Source organism: Rattus rattus, chromosome 17 (assembly GCF_011064425.1).
Source record: "Rattus rattus isolate New Zealand chromosome 17, Rrattus_CSIRO_v1, whole genome shotgun sequence".
NCBI lineage: Eukaryota > Metazoa > Chordata > Mammalia > Rodentia > Muridae > Rattus > Rattus rattus.
In genome coordinates this window covers 48248109-48254108 of record NC_046170.1, presented here as the reverse complement: position 1 = coordinate 48254108, position 6000 = coordinate 48248109, and the positions used below count along the sequence as shown (strand labels likewise).

The 6000-nt window shown below is 44.9% G+C and overlaps 1 non-coding gene across 1 annotated transcript; it reads right to left on the bottom strand.

Moving 5' to 3' along the window:
• Nucleotides 1-4580: 4580 nt before the first annotated feature.
• Nucleotides 4581-4711, bottom strand: LOC116886738. Its single transcript, XR_004386146.1, has one exon. It is a non-coding gene; the product is annotated as a small nucleolar RNA SNORA17 (small nucleolar RNA).
• Nucleotides 4712-6000: the final 1289 nt, after the last annotated feature.

The window sequence follows — 6000 nt, the reverse complement described above, 5'->3', positions numbered from 1 at the left end:
AAAAGTGAATTCAGAATGAATAAACCCTGTAAGGAAGAGTCAAACTACAAAACTATTAGAAGATACAAAGGAAACTCCTCATGACATTGGATTTGATGATGTGTTTTACTGGTGACATAAAAGACAATTTAAAAATAAAAAAGTAAATTTGGCTTTATGAGAGTTTTAAAAATGTCTACATCAAAGCATCAGAGCAGCTTTCAAATAACATATAATACAAATTTTTTAAAAGAAAAACCATATAAAGTAACCCACAGGATGAGAGAAATTTTTCCAATTTTGCCTGAATAAAGATTAAGTATCTAAAAATATATCTATAGAACTGTAAAACTTGTTTTAGCTACTTTTTCTATTTCTCTGGTAAAATACCCTGATAAAGACAACTTAAAGGAGAAAGGTTTGCGTTGGGCTCACATTTGAAGCCTTTGTACTAAGGAAGTCAAGGCAACAGGAGCCTGAGGCGGCTGCTCCCATTGTATCTAAGTCAAGAAGCAGATAGTACTAAACACAGCCCTCTCCTCAGGTTCTTTTCTTCACTAAACCCAGTCCAATGTCCCAGCCCAGAACTTATACTGGGCATAAACAAGTCATGTCCAGATAATCCTCTTCCATCATGTTGACGGTTAGCACTGACAGTTAGAGCACCACCTTTTGTCAACTTGACACTCAAACATGTGACTTTATCATAACCTTTTGCCCCTTCTCAGCAAATTGTCATGGTCCTCCACTAGCAGAAATACAATTCTGGTTCCAAAGCTCCCATAGTCTTTAGCTATCAGAGTAGGTTAAAGGTTCACAATTACATTGTCACCTGAGACTCAAGACAGTTTCTATGTGCTCGATAATGTAAAAAGTCCTGTAACATATTTTCATCATGACACCAAATATATTTCTGATTCTAACCCATGACCAAAAGATAGGGAAAACACCAAATCTACAGCTCTTTGTCCAGCATTGAGGACTCATAATGAAATAATCTGAGCTTCAAAAGGCCTCAGCACCCCCACTTCTCCAGTCCTGCTGTCTGCAGCAGGACTCTTGGTTAGGCTGGCTTCTTCCCATGCCTCCAGCTTTCCTCAACAAACAGCCTACAGTCCTGGCATTTCTTTTTTTCTTTTTTCTTTTAAATTAGATATATTTCTTTACTTACATTTCAAATGTTATTCCCTTTCCCGGTTTCCTGTCCATAAGCCACCATCACCAATCCCTCCACCAAATGGGAATTTCCCCCATCCATCACCCTTACTGCCCCCCCATATTCCCCTGCACTGGGGGTCCAAACTTGGCAGGACCAAGGGCTTCCCCTTCCACTGATGCCCCAAAAAGCCTATTCTCTGCTACATATGCAATTGGAGTCCTGGGTCAGTCCATGTATAGTCTTTCCGTAGTACCTGGAAGCTCTGGTTGGTTGGCATTGTTGTTTTTAATATTTTTTTATTAATTTTTATTTATATGAGTACAGTGTAGCTGTTTTGAGATGCACCAGAAGAGGGCACCAGACCCCATTACAGATGGTTGTGAGCCACCATGTGGTTGCTGGGATTTGAACTCAGGACCTCTGGTAGAGCAGTCAGTGCTCTTAACCGCTGAGCCATCTCTCCAGCCCGTTGTTTTAATGTGGTTGCGAGCTCCTTCAACTCTTTCAATAATTCCTCTAATCCCCCCCAAGGGGATCCTGTTCTCAGTTCAGTGGTTTGCTTCTAGCATTGACCTCTGTATTGAACATGCTCTGGATGTGTCTCTCAGGAGAGATCTATGTCTGGTCCCTTTCAGCATGCAATTTTTTTAGCTTCATTAATCTTATTTAGTTTTGGTGGCTGTGTATATGGGCCACATGTGGGGCAGGCTCTGAATGGTCATTCCTTTAGTTGCTGCTCTAAGCATTGCTTCTATATCCCCTCCTAAAGAAATGTTCAACATCTTTAGTCATCAGGGAAATGCAAATCAAAACACCCCTGAGATTCCACCTCACACCAGTCAGAATGGCTAAGATAATAAACTCAGGTGACAGCAGATGCTAGCAAGGATGTGGAGAAAGAGGAACACTCCTCCATTGTTGGTGGGATTGCAAACTGGTACAATCACTCTGGAAATCAGTCTGAAGGTTCCTCAGAAAATTGGACATTCCACTACCTGAGGACCCAGCTATACCTCTCTTGGGCATATACCCAAAAGATGCCCCAACATATAAAAAAGACACATGCTCCACTATGTTCATAGCAGCCTTATTTATAATAGCCAGAAGCTAGAAAGAACCCAGATGCCCTTCATAGAGGAATGGATTCAAAAACTGTGATACATCTACACAATGGAGTAGTACTCAGCTATCAAAAACAATGACTTCATGAAATTCACAGGCAAATGGATGAACTAGAAAATATCATCCTGAGTGAGGTAACCCAATCTCAGAAAAACACACTTGGTATGCACTCATTGATAAGTGGATATTAGCCCAAAAGCTGGAACTACCCAAGATACAATCCACAGACCACAGGAAGCTCAAGAAGAAGCATGAGCAAAATGCGGATGCTCCCATTCCTTAAAAGTGGGAAAACAGTATCCAGCCATGGCATTTCTAATATCCTGGGTTCTTCACTGCGACTTGGGATCTACCTTCATAGTTTCGTACGATGTCCTGCTGGGATATCAGTGCATGGATTGTGACACTGAGACATGTTGCCTGACACATTCTGCTCTGTGGACCAGGAATTCATCACCCCTTATTTTTTCAAAATAGGTGCCTGCCAAGCAAGTATCATAATGTTCCCAAGTTATAGTCCCAGACTGATAATCTGACTTCTTTGGAACACAGCTGTATTAGTCTCTGCCTGCTGACCCTGGAAAAACACAGCCATAGACACTTGCCTTCAAGGAACAAGGAACCCCTTCTGTTTAGACATTTTCTTTCATATAAACTTGATTCTTCAGTGGATAGAGGATTCAGTGGATTTTGCCCTTGGGACACCTTTCCTAGTATCTCTGTTCAGCACAGAAAGTTTCTGCTAAGCAGTGCTTATCTCTTCAGAATCACAGCTGCTGTCTAGGCTCACGCACTAATGCCCTACTTCTGAAATTTTCCTTTGCCTAAAAAATTAGTTCATTCCCTCGAATTTCAACTTTACTGAAGTACTCGGGGCTCAAGAATAATTAAAATAGATTCTTGGCCAAAATAGCACGCATGTGGCTCCAATCCATGTTCCTGATATACTATTTGATCCTGTCTCAAGCCCCATACCACCAAGACGAACTTTCCTGCCCTGCCCTAGGTGGCCCATCCAATGCCTCAGTCACCAAGGAGCAGACCCAACTCTCCTGCTCTCATGCCCTCCCTCAGGATTAGTTCATCCTAAACCACAGCATCAGTGCCATCTACTGTGCTGCCTAGACTGGAAGCAGGGCATGTTCTCCCCAGTACTGCAGCTGGCAAAGGGCTAAGATGGTTCTCTGGCACTCATGCCCTAGGAGCCTGCTCACCAGCAACCCCTACAACCAGGGACAACTCTGCACAGGCAAGGTGCAAGGCCAGCTCTCCCAAGTGTGGCAGCCCGTGAGGGACAGGGACAATTCTCCTACTCTCATGACCCCAGGGTCAACTCTTCCTGCCTGCTGTACATGGTGAAGGATGAGGGAGGGGAACAGGGCATCTTTCACTTGTTCACTCCACTGCACAACAGACAAGAGGCTTGGTAAGCCCTCCCACACTCATACCTTCAGGGTGAGCTTGCTTTCAACCCCCACATACAAAGCCAGCCCTACTGTGCTGCTCAGGTGATGTACAGGGACTGCTCTCCTGAGTGCTACAGCAGTTGACGGGCAAGGCCAACTCTCTCACCTTCATGACTCCAGGGCCAGCTTTCCTGACAGCCACAGGTCAAGAGGTCAGGGTGGGGGAGAGCGTCTCTCCTTTGCCCACACCCCGCCACTTGTGGGGTCAGCTCTACTGTGCTGCCCAGGCAAGATAAATGGTCTGCTTTCCCAAGTTGCTACAGCACGAGGGGCAGGAACAAACCTCCTGCTCTCATGGCTCTAGGCCAGCTCTGCCATGATGCCCAGGCAAGGAATAAGGCATAGTCCTCAGACATCAACATATCCCCAACCATCAACAAAACTCAGACTAGAGACATCTGCCCGGACTTTGATGCTAACAGAGTCCTGCCACTGCAGGGACCCAGAAGTGGCCACCAGTGGCAACACAGGCCAGAACCCTGCCATGGTCCCAGGGGACATCACCAGTTACTAACATCCAACTGTTTCTCACTACCTTCAAGTGTCCAGTTCTACCCCTTCATTGTGCTCTCACGCTTCTGTTTCTCTTTCTCTTCCATTTTTCCACCACTTACTTGTTCCTCTTCTCTTAGTGATGCCCAGGGTCTCTAAGGAGTGATCTCAGGAATGCTTTCCCCCATTTGTGAATTATGGATCCAGATAGGGGTCATTTCAAATATGGTCTGACCACCCCCAGGCCTGTGCAGTACCAGACTGGTGGCCATCTCAGGCTAGCTCCCTGTCCAGGCCCTATGGCACCAGACAGGTCATCTTGGGCTCACTGCCCTCCCTTGAGCCCATCTGGGCCTACATAGCCCCTTAGGCTACTAATAAATCAATGTTCACAGGTTAGAACACTGAGTGTAGACATAGCATCTGTCCCCTCCACCACCTAATAATGCACATGTGACACAGCAGCCACACCTGCAGCCCCTCTGAAAGAAGCACAGTCAGACTTGCATAGCAATGATCCCAGACCTGGTGCGAATTTTTATCTTACTTTTCCTGCTGCTGCAATAAAATTTCCCAACAAGAGCAGCTTAAGATAGAAAGGGTGCGTTTGTTTACATTGGCTCACCGTTCAACTATACAGACCATCATGAAGGGAAAATCAAGGTGGCAGTGGTTTGTGATGCTGCATCCAGAATCACAAAAAGTGATGAGTCCATGATGCTGCTCAGTTCCTTTCTCCATCTGTGCAGTCCAACCCAGGCAAAAGCGCTACCCACAGTGGGTGACTATCTTGTCTTAACTATGCAATCAAGACAATCCCCCCCAATCATGACTAGAGGCCCAACTCCTAAGTGATACTAGATTCTGTCAAGTGGACGATTAACACTGATCATTACACTCAACAACCAAACTCAAGTAAAAAACCGGCAAACTCTGCTCTGCTGTAATAGCTGTTTCTCCTAGGGGATATTCCAAGTAACTGGCATATACAATATGATAAATATCATTAGAGAAATCAACCTCAAATTGAAGGCCTAATACCTCATACCTATTATATGGCTATATCAGAAAGGAGAGAAGAAAGGGGGACTAAGTAATATAAAGAAAACTTTGCTATTGTGTGACGAAGGAGGAAGAAGGGACACACACACACACAGAGAGAGAGAGAGAGAGAGAGAGAGAGAGAGAGAGAGAGAGAGAGAGAGAGAGAGAATGCACTTCTGTGGGTACAGCTTCTTGAGAATCTGATATAAGATTGCAAATTCACACCCAGCCTGGGAAACGTGACAACAGCATGTCTCATAGTTTTCTGTATCAAGAAGGTGGAGTGAATATAATTCAGGGGTAGAGTATTTGCCACACATAGAATCCACCCAGGTTCACTCCCCAGTAATTCAAAATGAAATAAGAATAAATGTTGGAGAGAATAAATGTCAAGAAAATGGAACCAGAGGCCAACTCACCTACAACAGGCTTGATCAGCCCTGCCATTTGTGGCACACATGTCCTCTCCATTCAATAACCCTTTGTGTGTGGAACAGAAATGATGTGAGGATAAACCATAAGAGAAAAGGAGGAAGGGAGGAAGGAAGAGAGGAAAGGATGGAGAGAGAAAGGAGGGAGGGAGGGGGGAGGGACGGAGGGACGGAGGGAGGGAGGCCAAAAGAAAATGGACTGTTGTTCTACTAGCAGCAATCGATTGCCATGAAATATGGATTCCTGAGCCCTTCTCCCTTCCATGCTGGGGTTTTTGTTGATTTGATCTTGCATAGGTCTTCAGTA